Source organism: Oncorhynchus tshawytscha, linkage group LG27, assembly GCF_018296145.1.
Source record: "Oncorhynchus tshawytscha isolate Ot180627B linkage group LG27, Otsh_v2.0, whole genome shotgun sequence".
Classification (NCBI taxonomy): Eukaryota; Metazoa; Chordata; class Actinopteri; order Salmoniformes; family Salmonidae; genus Oncorhynchus; species Oncorhynchus tshawytscha.
The window spans coordinates 3,531,520-3,550,037 of record NC_056455.1 but is presented as its reverse complement, the minus strand read 5'-3'; the positions used below and the strand labels follow the sequence as shown (position 1 = coordinate 3,550,037).

General features: G+C 41.5%; 1 protein-coding gene across 1 annotated transcript in view; it reads right to left on the bottom strand.

The window, feature by feature from the left end:
* The window catches only part of LOC112225893 (corticotropin-releasing factor receptor 1-like), a 162,467-nt gene that overhangs the window by 102,527 nt on the left and 41,422 nt on the right, over positions 1–18,518 (bottom strand). The window lies entirely within an intron of this gene.

Sequence of the window (18,518 nt, the reverse complement as noted above, 5' to 3'; positions counted from 1 at the left end):
GTAGTTATAACTTTCAGGACTGGTTCCATTGAACCTGAAGTACAAACATTAATGTACATTATGTCATGTAGGCTATAAAGAATATATTCCCATGTATTGCACCCTTTCCCTTCTGAATACCCTGGCTATTTACATACCTAGGGAAACATATGCAGTAGACACATAAATATCCCTATAGGCCAGGAGTCATCAACTAGATTCAGCTGCGGGCCAATTTGTTCTTGAGCGAATGGTCAGGGGTCCGGAAGATAATTACAAATCATTTGTAGACTGCAAATTGTCCGTAAGAAGCCCAAGCATATATAATATTTGACTAAAACACAATTTTAAACCTTGCTTACATTTGTATACAATCACATATACAGGTAGCTGCCAAAATAATGGAAACACGCGAAAACGAGGGATACAAAGTGTATTGTATATCTGAGATGGTACCGCAGGAGGTGGCTGCTGTTTAAAGGGCTCCTTACCAATTGTGCTATTGTGTGTGTTTTTTCACGTTATTTGTAACTTATTTTGTACATAATGTTTCTGCCTACGTCTCTTATGACTGAAAAGAGCTTCTGGATATCAGGACAGCAATTACTCAACTCGTACTGGACAAAGATTATTTCTTAACGAGCTGGACGGGAAGGATTTACGACCCCGACATGGCCTAAATCCCAGTCATTCGCATGAAGAAGAGAGGGAGATATTGGAGATGTAGGTCGGGGTGCCTTGTAAGGAGCCATCAGTGTGTAAGTAATCCGCATCTTCCATCCGTCCTATTAGCCAACGTGCAATCATTGGATAATAAAATGGATCAAGACTATCCTACTAATGGGACATTAAAAACTATAATATCTTATGTTTCACCGAGTCGTGGCTGAACGACTACATGGATAACATACAGTTGGCTGGGTTTTCGGTGCATCGGCAAAATAGAACACCTGCTTCGGTGAGACAAGGGGTGGGGGTCTGTGTCTATTTTTAAATAACAGCTGCCGCACAAAATCGAATATTAAGGAAGTCTCGAGGTTTTGATCGCCTAAGATAGAGTATCTCATGATAAGCTGTAGACCAAACGGTTTACCAAGAGACACAGGGACATGTAGAAAGTTCTCCCTCGCCCTCCATTTGGCAAATCTGACCATAACTCTATCCTCCTGATTCCTGCTTACAAGCTAAAACTAAAGCAGGTTATACCAGTGACGAATTACCAGGACATGCGCTGACCAACTGGCAAGTCACTTCACTGACATTTTCAACCTGTCCCTGACCGAGTCTGATATACCAACATGTTTCAAGCAGACCACCAGAGTCCTCTATCCTCAACACGGGGGCCCCTCAGTGGTGTGTGTTTAATCCCATCGTGTACTCCCTCTTCACCTCCTGTACTTCCTCTTCACCAATGATTGCATGGCCAAGCACGACTTCAACACCATCATTAAGTTTGCTGACGGTACAACAGTGGTGGGCCTGATCACCAACAATGATGAGACAGCCTATAGGGAGGATGTCAGAGAACTGGCAGTGTGTTCTCTGAGATGACAACATTTCCCTCAACGTAATCAAGACAAAGGAGGTGATTGTGGACTACAGGAAAAGGAGGACTGAGCATGCCCCCATTCTCAGCAATGGGGCTGTAGTGGAGCAGGTTGAAAGCTTAATGTTCCTTGGTGTCCACATCACCAACGAACTATCATTGTCCAAACACACCAAGACAGTCGTGAAGAGGGCATGACAAAACCTATTCCCCCTCGGGAGACTGAAAATATTTAGTATGGGTTCTCAGATCCTCAAAAAGATATACTAGCACCATCAAGAGCATCCTGGCTGGTTGCATCCCACCTTGGTATGGCAACTGCTCGGCCTCTGACCGCAAGGCACTACATAGGGTTGTGGGTACAGCCCAGTACATCACTGGGGCCAAGCTTCCTGCCATCCAGGACCTCTATACCAGGCGGGGTCAGAGAAGGCCCTAAAAATTGCCAAAGTCTCCAGCCACCCTAGTCATAGACTGTTCTCTCTGCTGCCGCACGGCAGGCGGTACCAGAGTGCCAAGTCTAGGTCCAAATGGCTTCAGCTTCTACCCCCAAGCCATATGACTCCTGAACAAGTATTCAAATGGCTACCCGGACTATTTGCACATTTTCTTTGTCTTTTGTTTATTTTAGTAAATACTTTCTGAAAACATATTTTTCTTAACTGCATTGTTGGTTAAGGGCTTGTAAGCACTTCACTGTAAGATTGACACCTGTTGTATTCGGCACGTGAGAAATAACATGTATTTGATTTGATTGAAAGTAGGTTCTTCCACACAGGTGTGGTTCCTGAGTTAACTAAGCAATTAACATGCCATTATGTATTAACATGCTGGGCAGGCCATTATTTTGGCTACCATGGCTATGGGAACACAATAGGAAGTCAATGGTTTGAATGAATGGTCTTGATGAGCATGAAAATGATGTAAACCATATGCCATGGTCTTCTCTGTCACCAGATCTCAACCCAATTGAACACTTGAGTTTCTGGAGCAGCGCCTGAGACAGCATTTTCCACCACCGTCAACAAAACACCAAATGATGGGAATTTCCCATGGAAGAATGGTGACGCATCCCTTCACTAGAGTTCCAGACACTTGTCAAGGTGCAGTGTATCTGTTATGGCTTGTGGTGGTCCACCATTCCATTAAGACACTTTATGATTCCTTTATTTTGGAAGTTTTGGAAGCAGACGACAAAGTTCTGTATATACATCTGACCCTTCTTTGGACACAGCGTTGGGCAAACCTCCAAACGAGCTGCAATGCCATACAACACTCCTTCTATGGCTTCCAACTGCTTTTAAATACTAGTAAAACTAAATGCATGCTCTTCAACCAATTGCTGCCCGCACCCGTCCGCCAGACTAGCATCAGTACTCTGGACGTTCTGAATTAGAATATGTAGACAACTACAAATACCTAGGTGTCTGGTTAGACTGTAAACTCTCCTTCCAGACTCACATTAAGCATCTCCAATCCAAAATTAAATCTAGAATCGGCTTCCTATTTTGCAACAAAGCCTCCTTCACTCATGTTGCCAAACATACCCTCATAAAACTGACTATCCTACCGATCCTAGCCTCCAACAGTCTACTCAGCAAATTAGATGTAGTCTATCACAGTGCCATCCGTTTTGTCACCAAAGCCCCATATACTACCCACCACTGCGACTTGTATGCTCTTGTTGGCTGGCCCTCGCTACATATTTGTTGCCAAACCCACTGGCTCCAGGTCATCTATAAGTCTTGGCTAGGTAAAGCCCCGTCTTATCACATCTCACTGGTCACCATAGCAACACCCACCCGTAGCACGAGCTCCAGCAGGTATATTTCACTGGTCAACCCCAAAGCCAACACCACCTTTGGCAGCCTTTCCTTCTAGTTCTCTGCTGCCAATGACTGGAACAATCACTGAAGCTGGAGTCTTGTATCTCCCTCTCTAACTTTAAGCATCAGCTGTCAGAGCAGCTTACCGATCACTGTACCTGTACAGTCCGGGCCAAAAGTTTTGAGAATGACACAAATATTAATTTTCACAAAGTTTGCTGCTTCAGTGTCTTTAGATATTTTTGTCAGATGTTACAATGGAATAATTTCACAAGTGTCAAAAGCTTTTATTGACAATTACATGAAGTTGATGCAACGAGTCAATATTTGCAGTGTTGACCCTTCTTTTTCAAGACCTCTGCAATCCGCCCTGGCATGCTGTCAAATAACTTCTGGGCCACATCCTGACTGATGGTAGCCCATTCTTGCATAATCAATGCTTGGAGTTTGTCAGAATTTGTGGGTTTTTGTTTGTCCACCCGCCTCTTGAGGATTGACCACAAGTTCTCCATGTGATTAATGTCTGGGGAGTTTCCTGGCCATGGACCCAAAATATCGATGTTTTGTTTCCCGAGCCACTTAGTTATCACTTTTGCCTTCTGGCAAGGTGCTCCATCATGCTGGAAAAGGCATTGTTTGTCACCAAACTGTTCCTGGATGGTTGGAAGAAGTTGCTCTCAGAGGATGTTTTGGTACCATTCTTTATTCATGGCTGTGTTCTTAGGCAAAATTGTGAGTGAGCCACTCCCTTGGCTGAGAAGCAACCCTACCATGAATGGTCTCAGGATGCTTTACTGTTGGCATGACACAGGACTGATTGTAGAGCTTGTCTTGTCTTCTCCAGACAAGCTTTTTCCGGATACCCCAAACAATCGGAAAGGGGATTCATCAGAGAAAATTACTTTTCCCCCAGTTCTCAGCAGTCCAATCCCTGTACCTTTTGCAGAATATCAGTCTGTCCCTGATGTTTTTCCTGGAGAGAAGTGGCTTCTTTGCTGCCCTTCTTGACACCAGGCCATCCTCAAAGTCTTTGCCTAACTCTGCGTGCAGATGCACTCACACCTGCCTGCTGTCATTCCTGAGCAAGCTCTGTACTGGTGGTGCTCCAATCCTGCAGCTGAATCAACTTTAAGAGACGGTCCTGGCACTTGCTGGACTTTCTTGGGCACCCTGAAGCCTTCTTCACAACAATTGAACCGCTCTCCTTGAAGTTCTTGATGATCCGATAAATGGTTGATTTAGGTACAATCTTACTGGCAGCAATATCCTTGCCTGTGAAGCCCTTTTTGTGCAAAGCAATGATGACGGCACATGTTTCATTGCAGGTAACCATGATTGACAGAGGAAGAACAATGATTCCAAGCACCACCCTCCTTTTGAAGCTTCAAGTCTGTTATTCGAACTCAATCAGCATCACAGAGTGATCTCCAGCCTTGTCCTCGTCAACACTCACATCTGTGTTAACGAGAGAATCACTGACATGATGTCAGCTGGTCCTTTTCTGGCAGGGCTGAAATGCAGTGTAAATGTTTTTGGGGGATTCAGTTAATTTGCAAGGCAAAGAGGGACTTTTCAATTAATTACAATTCACCTGATCACTCTTCATAACATTCTGGAGTATATGTAAATTGCCATCATACAAACTGAGGCAGCAGACTTTGTGAAAATTCATATTTGTGTAATTCTCAAAACTTTTGGCCACACCTGTACACAGCCCATCTGTAAATAGCATACCCAACTATCTCATCCCCATATTGTTATTTATTTTTGGCTATTTTGCACCCCAGTATCTCTACTTGCCCATCATCATCTGCACATCTATCACTCCAGTGTTAATCCTAAATTGTAATTATTTCACCTCTATTGCCTATTTATTGCCTTACCTCCCTAATCGTACTACATTTGCACACACTGTACATAGACTTTTCTATAGTGTTATTGACTGTATGTTTGTTTATCCCATGTGTAACTCTGTGCTGTTATTTTTGTCGCACTGCTTTGCTTTATCTTGGCCAGGTTGCATTTGTAAATGAGAACTTGTTCTCAACTGGCCTACCTGGCTAAACAAATGTGAAATAACAATTTTTATAAAAAAAAGTTACCTGTATCTCTGTTATGAGTAGCAATACTTTGGAACAGATTTCCAAAATTAAATCCCTTGGAGCTGATTTGAGGTCCAACAATGCAATTGTATTTATTTATTTTTAACTTTGGGGTAGAGGTCGACCGATTAATCGAAATGGCTTATTAATTAGGGCCGATTTGAAGTTTTCATAACAATCGGAAATCGGTATTTTTGGGCGCCGATTTGCTTTATTTAACTAGGCAAGTCAGTTAATAAGAACACATTCTTATTTGTAATGATGGCCTCGGAACGGTGGGTTAACTGCAACTGTGGGTTAACTGTTAACTGTTAACTGTTAAATGCAGTAAGCCAAGGTAAGTTGCTAGCTAGCATTAAACTTATATTATAAAAAAACTATCAATCATAATCACTAGTTAACTACACATGGTTGATGACATTACTAGATATTATCTAGCGTGTCCTGCGTTGCATATAATCTGACTGAGCATACAAGTATCTAAGTATCTGACTGAGCGGAGGTAGGCAGAAGCAGGCGCGTAAACATTCATTCAAACAGCACTTTCCTGCGTTTTGCCAGCAGCTCTTCGTTGTGCGTCAAGCATTGCCCTGTTTATGACTTCAAGCCTATCAACTCCGGAGATGAGGCTGGTGTAACCGAAGTGAAATGGCTGGCTAGTTAGCGTGCGCTAACTAGAGGGACGGAAGCTATACTGGCAATACTAAAGTGCCTATAAGAACATCCAATAGTCAAATGGTATAGAAGGAAATAGTCATATAATTCCTATAATAACTACAACCTAAAACTTCTTACCTGGGAATATTGAAGACTCATGTTAAGAGGAACCACCAGCTTTCATATGTTCTCATGAAACTGAAACGTTAGCTTTCTTTCATAGCACATATTGCACTTTTACTTTCTTCTCCAACACTTTGTTTTTGCATTATTTAAACAAAATTGAACATGGTTCATTATTTACTTGAGGCTAAATTGATTTTATTGATGTATTATATTAAGTTAAAATAAGTGTTCATTCAGTATTGTTGTAATTGTCATTATTACAAATAAAATAAAACAATCGTCCGATTAATCGGTACCGGCTTTTTTGGACCTCCAATAATCGGTATCGGTATCGGCGTTGAAAAATCATAATCGGTCGACCTCTTGTGGGGGGGCACATAAAATCACCCGCGAGCCAAATTGTTGGCGGAAAAAAATGTTGCAAGGATGGCTAAATGAAACTCATGCAGGCCGTATTTCAAAAACCCAAACCGCCCATTCTTTCTGTGGTCGGTTGTGTGTGAAGAGCCTGCAGGCTACTAGAAAAGCACAGCAGGTCCTGCCTGAGGCCCTTCATTGAGGAAAAAATGTATTTCAGGGCCCACACACCCACACAGAGAAGAGGAGAAGAGGGGGAGACTAATCTAAGACCCCGCTCCCCCCATCCCTCCTCTGAGGTTTCCGACACGAGACACTCTAAATTTGTGACCTGCATTTCGTAATGTGTTGAAATTGGAAAGCAATAATCCGTGAAGAGAGGAAGAAGCAAGAATTTAAAAGAAAAAACACACACAGGAGCCTGATCTTGCGTAGAGCCAGTACACTCAAAATAGCCTCATCTGCTTAAGAACATTAATGGGGTTTTATGTAACCTCATCTGCTTGCTTGTTTGCTTTTCTGGTGTCCTTGTTGATGGAAGGAGAATTCAGAGTGTGTCACAAGGAGCTGCACTTGAAACATTCTTTATCCTCTATGTCTCTTAACTGTTATTCATTATCACAACAAAATGATACTCTGTGTCAGAAGCATGTTCTGGCATAACCTTCAGCTTAAACACAGGATGAGCTAAATGTGGAATCTTTCTCAAGTGTTAAATTACTATTCTGCGGTGGATAGTAATGGAACTGTCTGACAAAACCGGTTGCTTTTTCATGGTAATTTTCTAAGAATGCATGCAGTCTTCCATAGTAATAAGCTGGCAGAATATTTGACAAATCTATCTTCACTAAAATTGTGTCAGCCTTGATAGTGCAACACAAGCGTACATTCATGAAAAGTTCTTCTTATGACTGACATTCACATAATTGGCATGTTTGGCAACATCTTAGCCGTGGTTGTATAGTAATGCACTCTAATGCTGTATAATCACCACACATCATCACTGCAGCTGGCCAATACAGTACAACATCAATTAATTTAATTCACTCAACCAATTCAGACACAGCCGTGGGGTGTGAAGATGACGCACAGCAGGTATCTTTCACACATGAGGAATATTTTCCCAAGCATAACACTTCTGTGTTAAGCAATGCCCACTTCATAAACCATTTGAATAAGTGCATGGTTGGTAAAAAGAAAAAAGAAAAGAAAGGGTGACAAAATGATGGAGACTTTGTGGTCTTTGTTATCCCTATATCCCAAGTTGTTGTAGTACCTATATATTCATTGTCCTTCCTTATCCTCTGATTGGAAAAGGATCCAGAAGCATGATTAAGTCTCTACCCAAAGCCCCAACACATTGCAGTTTGGGGTGGTAAGAGAGAGAGAGATATTTGGTATTTTTTCTATTTTTACAACAGGCCTCACTGTGGCACAGTGTGAAGTAAATCTCCCCAAAGCCTTGGGTTGGCACGGATATACTGTATACCTAGGGGTCATGGGCAGGTTGGCATGGAGATGTATCCAGGGTTCATGGGCAGGTTGGCATGCAGATATATCCAGGGGTCATTGACTCATTATTCCCATATATCACTCTCTTCCTCTCCAAAGCAAAGTGGGCAGGAGTGAGTGCGCATGTGTTTAAAAATGTATACTTTTAAAAGTGCAGTTTGCAGTTTAAAGGTTCAATACTGCGATTTTTCAATTTTCCCTCATATTTCAACAGTGTCTCCTGCCAACTCTGAATGAGACACTTATCTGCTGGCTTTGAAGAAAATTACTTCTGCTCATCTCAATTTGGGTGGAGTTGAATGGAAATCTCCACTCGTGATGTCAAAAGCCTGAGAAGAACCCATCCCAGAGGGGATTTTTTGCTGAATCAGAAAATGATGATCTGTCAATCACGCTCAAACCATAATTACAAAGAATGTCTGAGCTGCAGCAAGTAAAGGGTAAAGAAACTTCTGTCACTCACAAGCTGCACCTCAAGCAAATAGATCTCAAGGCACATACCACTCATGAATTTGAGCATAAACTAGGGGTTAGAATTGGTTCAGGGAACAGAACCAAGAACCGGAACAGAAAGTGATCCAAAGAACAGAAATGGAACCGGGAACGAAAGTTATCCATACAAAAAAACACAACAAAGCGCCTTTGCAAAGCCTTCACTCTGTCACTCAGAAACATATTCCGGTGTCTGCCTGCAAGCTGAAAATCTTTGCCAATGTTTGTCCATGTTTAGGCTACTTGCCCCTCCCCCTCCAATGCACAGGCTACTGTACTAACATTACAAGCTTTATTCAGAAAATAGAGAAAGAGATTTTAAATTAGCTAGAGAAGAATGGATTACCTTTTTCAAAGCTAGTTAAGGATACTATACTACTATAGGTCAAGTTATAACGTTTCACGTTGGATTTATTAACTACAAATAGGACTTTTTAAGACTTTTCATTCTGGTGCCAGTCTACACACACAAGCGTGTTAGCTAGCTAGCTCAAGCTTGTTAGCTAACTAGCTCAAAGGATTTAAAATTCCTCTATAGAAGCCACTCCTCCTAGGTACAATTCTGTGGTTCTAATTCAGAGAATGCATGTCATAACAAGATGCACAGCGCATCAAGCCTCCTCCCCAACCCTCTCTCACGTTCTTCCCACCCACTACATTTCAGTCACATCTTGCGCCATAGGCTACACTTATCTGTCCATCACGCATGTAAACAACTAGCTTGCCTGCTCTATCCGTACTGATTGGTGAAGTAATTTAATGAGCTAAATGTAAAAAACTGTTGATTTCATAGGTTAAAAAAGAAACAGAAAGGATCAATATAAACCTGTACTTTTTTTTGATTAGAACCAATTCAGAACTTTATTTTGCTAGTCAGAACAGTGGAACAAAAATAATTTTACGTTCCACCCTGGCACGAACGCATGCACGCACACACACACACACCACACACACACTCCCCCAACAAACATCTGAGTTACACATAGCCCAGAGTGAGTACTACAGTGCAGAGTGGAGAGGAGAGGAGAGGAAGGAAAACACAGGAAGCCAGCCTTCTGCCCTCAGTCAGTTATTCAACAGAGCAGAACAGAGGAGTAGGCATGGGGGAGTCCAACTCATGACCTAAAAGTGCTGTGTCCAGCAGAGGTGTTGTCACCTCTGACTTCATGTGATTCGCTCTGGTTCACTTCAGTGAAACTGACTGCAGTTTTTTATGTGAAAATGGAACCTATATGCCAACCATGAGTAAAGCTATCACCAAAATAACTGTCACACTCTACGGGCTGAGAAGTTTTTTTTAAAAGGTAGCTACTGAGTTAGCACATAACGTTCTGAGAACCATATGTTTCATAATGTATGGTGAGAGTGTGGTTGTCCTATGGTTATTTTGCTACAACCTTTCCACAACTTTCTGGGAATGGTGCAGGATAGGATTGATTGGCTTTGGAACATTCTCTGCACATTTAAGTAACTTGACAAAAAATATATTTTTTCTTGGTATTTCATTACTTTAACAGAACTTTTCCTAAAAGTTCAGACATGGTTACGTTGTATTTCAATTTGGTAACGTTTAAGGAATGTAAAATCGTGAATGTACTCAAATAGTTCAGAGAATGTTAAGAACCAATGTCCTACTGTAGGAATTTCAGTACTTAGGAAATCATGTTCCTTCAGGTTTCCTCAAGGTTTTATTTAAAGTAATGTTCTCAAATTTTTCCAAGAACATTAAGAAGCAAAGTTCTTCTTTGGGAATTTCAGTACTTCAGCATAACGTTACCTATAGGTTTCCTCATAGTTCTATTTAAAGTAATGTTTTCAAATTGTTTCCGAGAACGTTAAGAAAACCTTCCATAAAAACCACAAGAGAACATTCAAAGAATGTTACTTAAAAAAATATGCATTCCGTTTTCAGCATCAACAAAACTCTCTCTATCCTGTTCAGGTTGCATCCTTTGAAATGGGGTCTTTTGAATAGACTAAACTGAAAAGTTTTGAATACGTAAAAAACATGGCGTGCTAGCTCCATCATGGTGGCGCAGTGGACTAATTCCATGTAAAGAGAACAGAAGATTCTAGGTTTGAATCTCACTGATGCCGAGTCACAATAAAAAAAATGTTAATAACCTATCATTTCCATTCTAAGAGTGTTTTTTAATAAAACCTCCCATAAAAACGTTCAAGGAACCAGAGTAAATTGTTCTCAGAACCTGCCTTCAACCTAAAAACCAGAACAGGCTAAATGTTCACTTCTGTTCTCAGAACATTTAAAAAATGTTTTACCCGTCAGGAAACCTACTGTATGGCTTCGTTCCCACAACTTCCAACGAACCAAATGTGGTAGCAGGGAGAGCTTTCTCGCAGGCTTTGGAAAGTCTGTGTGAGATACCATTGCTAATATTTGTCTCCCTCGTGATGGACTGTTTTACTGAGTGTACCAATTCTGCTCCTTGAAAACTTGTAATAATAGACAAGATTCTGCAACCATGGAGAGGTATAAATACCTGTCTATTTATGGAAAAAATTGCCCTGATTAACTCCTTAGTCATATCTCAGTTTACTCACTTACCTATGGAGCTGCCTACGCCTGATGATTAGTTTTTCAAATCATTTGAGCAAAAAATATTTTGCTTTATCTGGGACGCTAAACCAGACAAAATAAAGCGTGCCTATCTATACAATGAATATGAATTGGTGGGTTGAGATTATTAAATATAAAAGCACTAAACCTCTCTCTAAAAGCTTCACTTTCTCAAAAGTTTTACTTGAACTCTAAATGGTTCTCAAGTAGATTACTAAGAAAGCTCATCCATTGTTTAAAAATGGCCTTTTTGCCTTTTTTGACGTTTAATTGAAAATGATACTTACCCAGAGAAGGGTAAAATCAACTTACACAAAGCAATGAAAATAGAACTAGAACAATAGAACACATTTTGTAGGCACGATTGTATTGGCAGCAGAGCAGTGTTCATTTTATGAGCAAATCCCCTGACAGCTTAGCCTAAAATTGTAAACAATGAACAATACATGGTATTACAACATGCCACCATAGCCCTGCTCCCATTCTGCAGTTGCCAGAAGGGTTGAAACATAATCTAATTCTGACTGTGTCACGCCCTTGTTTCTCTATGGTGTAGTAGGTCAGGGTGTGACTAGGGGGAATTCTAGTTTATAATTTCTATGTTGTGTTCTAGTTTATATTTTCTATGTTGGTGTTTTGTATGATTCCCAATTAGAGGCAGCTGGTAATCGTTGTCTCTAATTGGGGATCATATTTAGGTAGCTATTTTTCCCGCCTGTGTTTGTGGGATATTATTTTGTATTTGTGCATGTGCACCACGTAGTCACGTTCCGTTGTTCATTTATTTGATTTGTTGTTTTGGCTTAAGTTTCACTTTGGAATAAATATGTGGAACTCAATATCCGCTGCGCCTTGGTCCCGCTCTTACGACAAACCATGACAGACTGTCCATAGTTAGTACGTGTGATTAACTATTCTTATTGGTTTCCCTTTAAACAGACTACAACTTTGGTATTAATGAAGCTTTTATAAACCATGTACAGTATACAACATGCATTGATGCTTCAGAAACCATTCATTAACAATAATCTTCAATAATGGAAATGTACACTACCGTTCAAAAGTTTGGCGTCACTTAGAAATGTCCTTGTTTTTGAAAGAAAATCCATTTTTTTGTCCATTAAAATAACATCAAATTGATCAGAAATACAATGTAGACATTGTTAATGTTGTAAATGACTATTGTAGCGGGTGATAGGTATGCTTAACTGGCAGTAAGGGAGTCAGGCGCAGGAGAGCAGAGGTTGGGTAGCCAAAGGAGCCTTTTATTTTGGCGAACAAAACACACGGTACTAAGAACACTAAACACAATATGGGTTGACATAACCCAGCGCAAGCCAGTCTAGCGTGCACATACACGAAACAACAAACAATTCCACACACAGACATGGGGGTGAACAGAGGGTTATATACACTTCTAATACTGAGGGAATGGAAACCAGGTGTGTAGGAAAACAAGACAAATGGAAAAATGAAAGGTGGATCGGCAATGGCTAGAAAACCGGTAACGTCAACCGCCGAACATCGCCCGAACGAGGAGAGGAACCGACTTCTGCGGAAGTCGTGACAGCGGGAAATATCTGCTGGCCTTCTAGGCAGAGTTCCTCTACCCAGTGTCTGTGTTCTTTTGCCCATCTTAATATTTTATTTTTATTGGCTAGTCTGAGATATGGCTTTGTCTTTACAACTCTGCCTCTTCACTGTTGACGTTGAGACTGGTGTTTTGTGGGTACTATTTAATGAAGCTGCCAGTTGAGGACTTGTGAGGCATCTGTTTCTTAAATTAGACACTCTAATGTACTTTTCCTCTCAGTTGTGCACTGGGGCCTCCCACTTCTCCTTCTATTCTGGTTAGAGCCAGTTTGCGCCATTCTGTGAAGGGAGTTGTACACAGCATTGTATGAGATCTTCAGTTTCTTGGCAATTTCTAGCTTGGAATAGCCTTCATTTCTCAGAACAAGAATAGACTGACGAGTTTCAGAAGAAAGTCCTTTGTTTCTGGCCATTTTGAGCCTGTAATCGAACCCACAAATGCTGATGCTCCAGATACTCAACTGGTCTAATGAAGGCCAGTTTTATTGCTTATTTAATCAAAACAACAGTTTTCAGCTGTGCAAACATAATTGCAAAAGGGTTTTCTAATGACCAATTAGCCTTTCAAAATGATAAACTTGGATTAGCTAACACAACGTGCCATTGGAACACAGGAGTGATGGTTGCTGATAATGGGCCTCTGTACGCCTATGTAGATATTCCATTCACAATCAGCCGTTTCCAGCTATAAATGTAATTTACAACATTAACCATGTCTACACTATATTTCTGATCAATTTGATGTTATTTTAATCGACAAAAAAACATGTTGTTCTTTCAAAAACAATGACATTTTGAAGTGACCCCAAACTTTTGAATGGTAGTGTACGTGTCATAATGCAATTGCTAAGATGAAAGGGGTCAACGGGGAAATGGCTCTTGATCTTCTATCGAGTTCCTTTTGACTGTGAATGAAAGTGGATTGTATTGGTGCCGGGGTGGCTACCTGAATATCTGTCTAATGCAGTGGTGGGCCGTCAGGGCCAGCAAGGCCTTCTCTGCTGGCCTAAACATCATCAGAATATAATTTTTTTGAAAATATATTTTCCCACAGAATATGTATTAAATTATTCCCCAGAGTAAGAGTTATACTCTTCATTTCATAGCTTTCCTCTTGGTTGCACTGCTTCCAGCCCCAGGTTGAGATTTGGAGGGCTGGTCTTTATGTTAGATCTTTTATCCAATCATATTCAGCCATCATGTGTTGCCAGGGGTCTCAAATCTACCCTCAGGCCTTCAGAATCAACAGTGCGGGCGCTTGTAGCTTAAAGTGAATGGAAATTAAAATTTAGTGTCAACCAATCAGCTTTAGAGTTGGCTATTGTACGCTTGCTTGCTGGTTCCAGTGTTACACAGGAGCCAGCTAGCAGGCGTAGTGCGTGCACGTCTTTTGATTGGATTACCAATATCGAGAGGCAGGTCCTATATGGGCAGGTCTATGCAAACCTCAGAACTATGAAACTGAATTTGATAAACTAATTAATTTGCGTACTACTAAGCTGTTTTTTTTAACCCACAATAGCGGAAAAAGGAGAAGATATCGATTTGGTCGAGGATATAATTATAACGCCATTCTCAAGACAAACTTTTCAAGAAAAGTTAGACATTGTCAGGAGAGGTCGCCCGACGCTACAAAGCCTGTCACAGGCGGGAAAGGGGTTCATTCGCCACTTTCAAAGTTCCAACTACGAGCGCTATCAATGGCTCACAGGCTCTCCAGCTTAACAGAGAGTCACGGAACACTGTTCGACCTATCCAAGCTAAAAACAAAACAAAACAGAACTGACTGTAAATGTATGTTATGACTGATTTTGAAGGGAAAAGTCCCTCTGATCTCCTTGATTTCCTTAACTTCTTGGATATAGGGGGCGCTCTTTTAATTTATGGATAAAAAAACGTGCCCGTTTTAAGCGCAATATTTCGTCACGAAAAGATGCTCGACTATGCATATAATTGGCAGCTTTGGAAAGAAAACACTCTAAGGTTTCCAAAACTGCAAAGATATTATCTGTGAGTGCCACAGAACTCATGCTACAGGCGAAACCAAGATGAAACTTCAACCAGGAAATGGGCAGAATTTTTGAAACTCTGTTTTCCATTGTCTCCTTATATGGCTGTGAATGCGCCGGGAATGAGCCTGCCCTTTCTATCTTTTCTCCAAGGTGTCTGCAGCATTGTGACGTATTTGTAGGCATATCATTGGAAGATTGGCCATAAGAGACTACATTTACCAGGGGTCCGCCCGGTGTCCTTTGTCTAAATTGGTGCGTAATCTACAAGCTGCACGCAGTCATCCAGTGATTGAGAGGAGAGAGGAGGCTTTCAACGAACGATATATCATGAAGAGATATGTGAAAAACACCTTGAGGATTGATTCTAAACAACGTTTACCATGTTTCAGTCGATATTATGGAGTTAATTTGAAAAAAAGTTTGGCGTTTTGAAGACTGAATTTTCGTTTTTTTTTGGTAGCCAAACATGACGCACCAAACGGAGCAATTTCTCCTAAACAAATAATCTTTCAGGAAAAACTGAGCATTTGCTATCTAACTGAGAGTCTCCTCATTGAAAACATCTGAAGTTCTTCAAAGGTAATGATTTTATTTGAATGATTTTCTGGTGTTTGTGAAAATGTTGCCTGCTAATGCTAATGCTAAATGCTACACTAGCTGCGCTAGCTGTTACACAATTGCTTGTTTTGCTATGGTTGAGAAGCATATTTTCAAAATCTAAGATGACAGTGTTGTTAACAAAAGGCTAAGCTTGAGAGCTAGCATCTTAATTTCATTTCATTTGCGATTTTCATGAATAGTTAACGTTGCGTTATGGTCATGAGCTTGAGGATTCACGATCCCAGATCCGGGATGGCTCGACGCAAGAAGTTAAGCAGAAAAATCTGAATGAGGACATGGGGCAACTTTACACATTGGCATGTGTGACAGTGACTATCCCTGTGTCCACGGCTTCTGTCGAGCGGTCATTCTCGGCCTTAAAGCGAATCAAAACGTATTCCAGAAATGCTACTGGACAGACTCGGCTTTCAGCATTAGCCTCCATGTCGATAGAAAATTACTTATTGGTGGAACTAAAACGCACAGATAGACTGTACAACAATGGCTCACAGGCTCCGAGAAGCACTGCAAACTGTACTGCTGGGAATGCCTATTATTTGCAAGTGATAGATTTGGTGTTTGGAGCCACACTGGCTTTGCAAGCTTGAGTTGTCTAACCAAGGCAGCAATGAGACACGGCTGGGCACTTACAAGCAATGGTGCTTTTGAAAACTTTGGGGACACCCGAGTGGATCTACAGCTCAACGAACAAGCGCGCAGGGCAACGGGAGCTGCACAATGAAAAGGTATTGTACTCTTCCCCTGCAATTCTATGAATAAAAATGTCAATTTCAAGGTGACACAACGCCTGGTTTTATACTGCGTTTCTGTCTAAATGTATAGTGTCTAGAGCCATGGAATCATAATGATGGTAATAGGTGGATTAATTCGGATGGGACTGTGTAGGACTCTGAAGGCCCAGCCCCCAGGCCCACGGCACGCCACTGGTCTATTGGAGTTCACCAGATAACACTGGCCCAACTGGCTGGCTGCAGGCCTGCAATCAAGGCAGAGTGACTGACACAATGTTGTTTTCCATTCTTGTTTTCCATGAGTGGGATGAGTGTACAAGTGTACACTTTGGACAGAAAGGGTTAGAATCACACCAAAACCCACATTGTATCTCAATTTGAATATAAAGTAGGATTTCAGCTCTGGCATCCTTTACAGCTCAGGGCATGGCACTCGTAACCAATCAGCAATGCACCTGTGTGGTGACTGAAGTCAGGTTCATGCCCAGGTCACAGCCTTTTAATCAGCCTATCAGGACATGAAAGAACACCCGGAGAGGCAATCTTCACTCCTGTATCCACCACTGATCACCTTACAGTGTCTGACTGTCTGCAAACATGATATCACTCTGTGGCTTTATCAAAACCCAACAAAATATTAAAGGTCTCACACAAAACAGGGTTCTACAAATGTATTACCTGACCACACACTCTAGTGAGTGAATACAGATACAGGTTTTGAAAAAAAGAAAGTGATTCGGTCTTGGCAGAGTATCACAGCTCTAAGCTGCCTGAACAACTGCTGGGGTAGAGAAGTCAAGTGCCTGAAATCCCTCCTTCTCCGCTGCACCACGGAATCCCATGACTCTCTCCCAGGCTTCTCAGCATAATTCGCGGCTCTCTGACTTCCCGGAAACTTTTGATAGTAAATCCGGAAAACAATGGGACAAAGCTGGAAGGCAAGTGCATTTTGTCTCAAATTAAACCGAGAGTCCAAGAATGTCTCTACTGATTTCAGGGGAGACTTTCTTGGACTTTTGGTTTAATTCGAGACAAATAATGAGTTTATCCCAACTACCTTGTTGTGCGATTCATATTGGTCCTCCTTATATACCAGAATGCATTAGCACATGGTATTGACATTGCACTACATAAAATGGCGTTGACATTGCACAACCCTGACTATTATTACCCTATCCAAAGTTTCAGACAGGGTTCCACATGCCTTGCCAAGAGCCTTTCCATGCAAGTTGAATGGCACCTCATAAAATCCTCTTCAATTAGAATAGCATGCATGTGTGTGTGTGTGTGTGTGTGTTTATTGGAGAGAGTTACTGTGTGTGTGCATGCCTACGTATGTGTGTGTCTGTTTCCGTCGTGTGTCTGTGGTCACTGACTGAGCCACACACAGGGGGTTCTCTGAGTACACCAGCGGGAGAAGAAACTGCAGCCAGCTGTACAATTTGATAATCCAGGTCTAACAATTAGGTACCAGGCACCAGCAACATGCAATATTTACGCTGGGCACTTACAAATGGCAATGCTGTCCTCACGCTCTCAATTCTCATCCCCATCCACCACCATTGGCCGAACTCCATCTTGGAGAGGCTGCGTAACAAGAGGCTTGACTGGCACACAGAGACACTGACATGGAGCCAGTGGCTGGAGCATGTAGAAAGAATGGGTTCGCTGCTGCTGACTACAGTCAACAAGAACAACCATCAGTGTTATCATACAGTGCCTGGCTGGCTCTTTGACGGGTTGGTTCTCAGATCAAATAGAGTTGGAGGATACAAATAGAGTGGAGACAATGTAACGGTATTCTTCGTCTGAAGAAGAGGAATCATCGGAGCAAAGCGCAGCGTGTTCATGCTTGTTTTATTAAAACTGAACACTAAAACAAAAGTAAACAAGAGAATAACCGGAACAGTCCTGTAAGGTGCTAACACTAAACAGAAATGAACTACCCACAAAAACCCTATGGGAAAAAGCTACCCAAGTATGGTTCCCAATCAGAGACAACGATAGACAGCTGTCCCTGATTGAGAACCATACCCGGCCAAAACAAAAACATGGAAAAAGGAACATAGAATGCCCACCCAAATCACACCCTGACCAAACCAAAATAGAGACATAAAAAGCTCTAAGGTCAGGGCGTGACAGATGATCCCTGCAATGGACAGACTGATATCCAGGGATTGTTGTTTTTCCACTAACCCTGACTAACAACCCCCAACCCTTGAGACGGCATCACCCCCTTTCATGATCCCCTTAACCCTCAGGTTTGAGGAAGGCTTAAGAGGTTTGGTATCAACAAAAAATAAATAATCTATGTACAGTGTTTGCAAATGAGGTAAGATTACGGAAGCAAGGCAATAAATTGGCCGTAGTGGCGTAGTAAGTACAA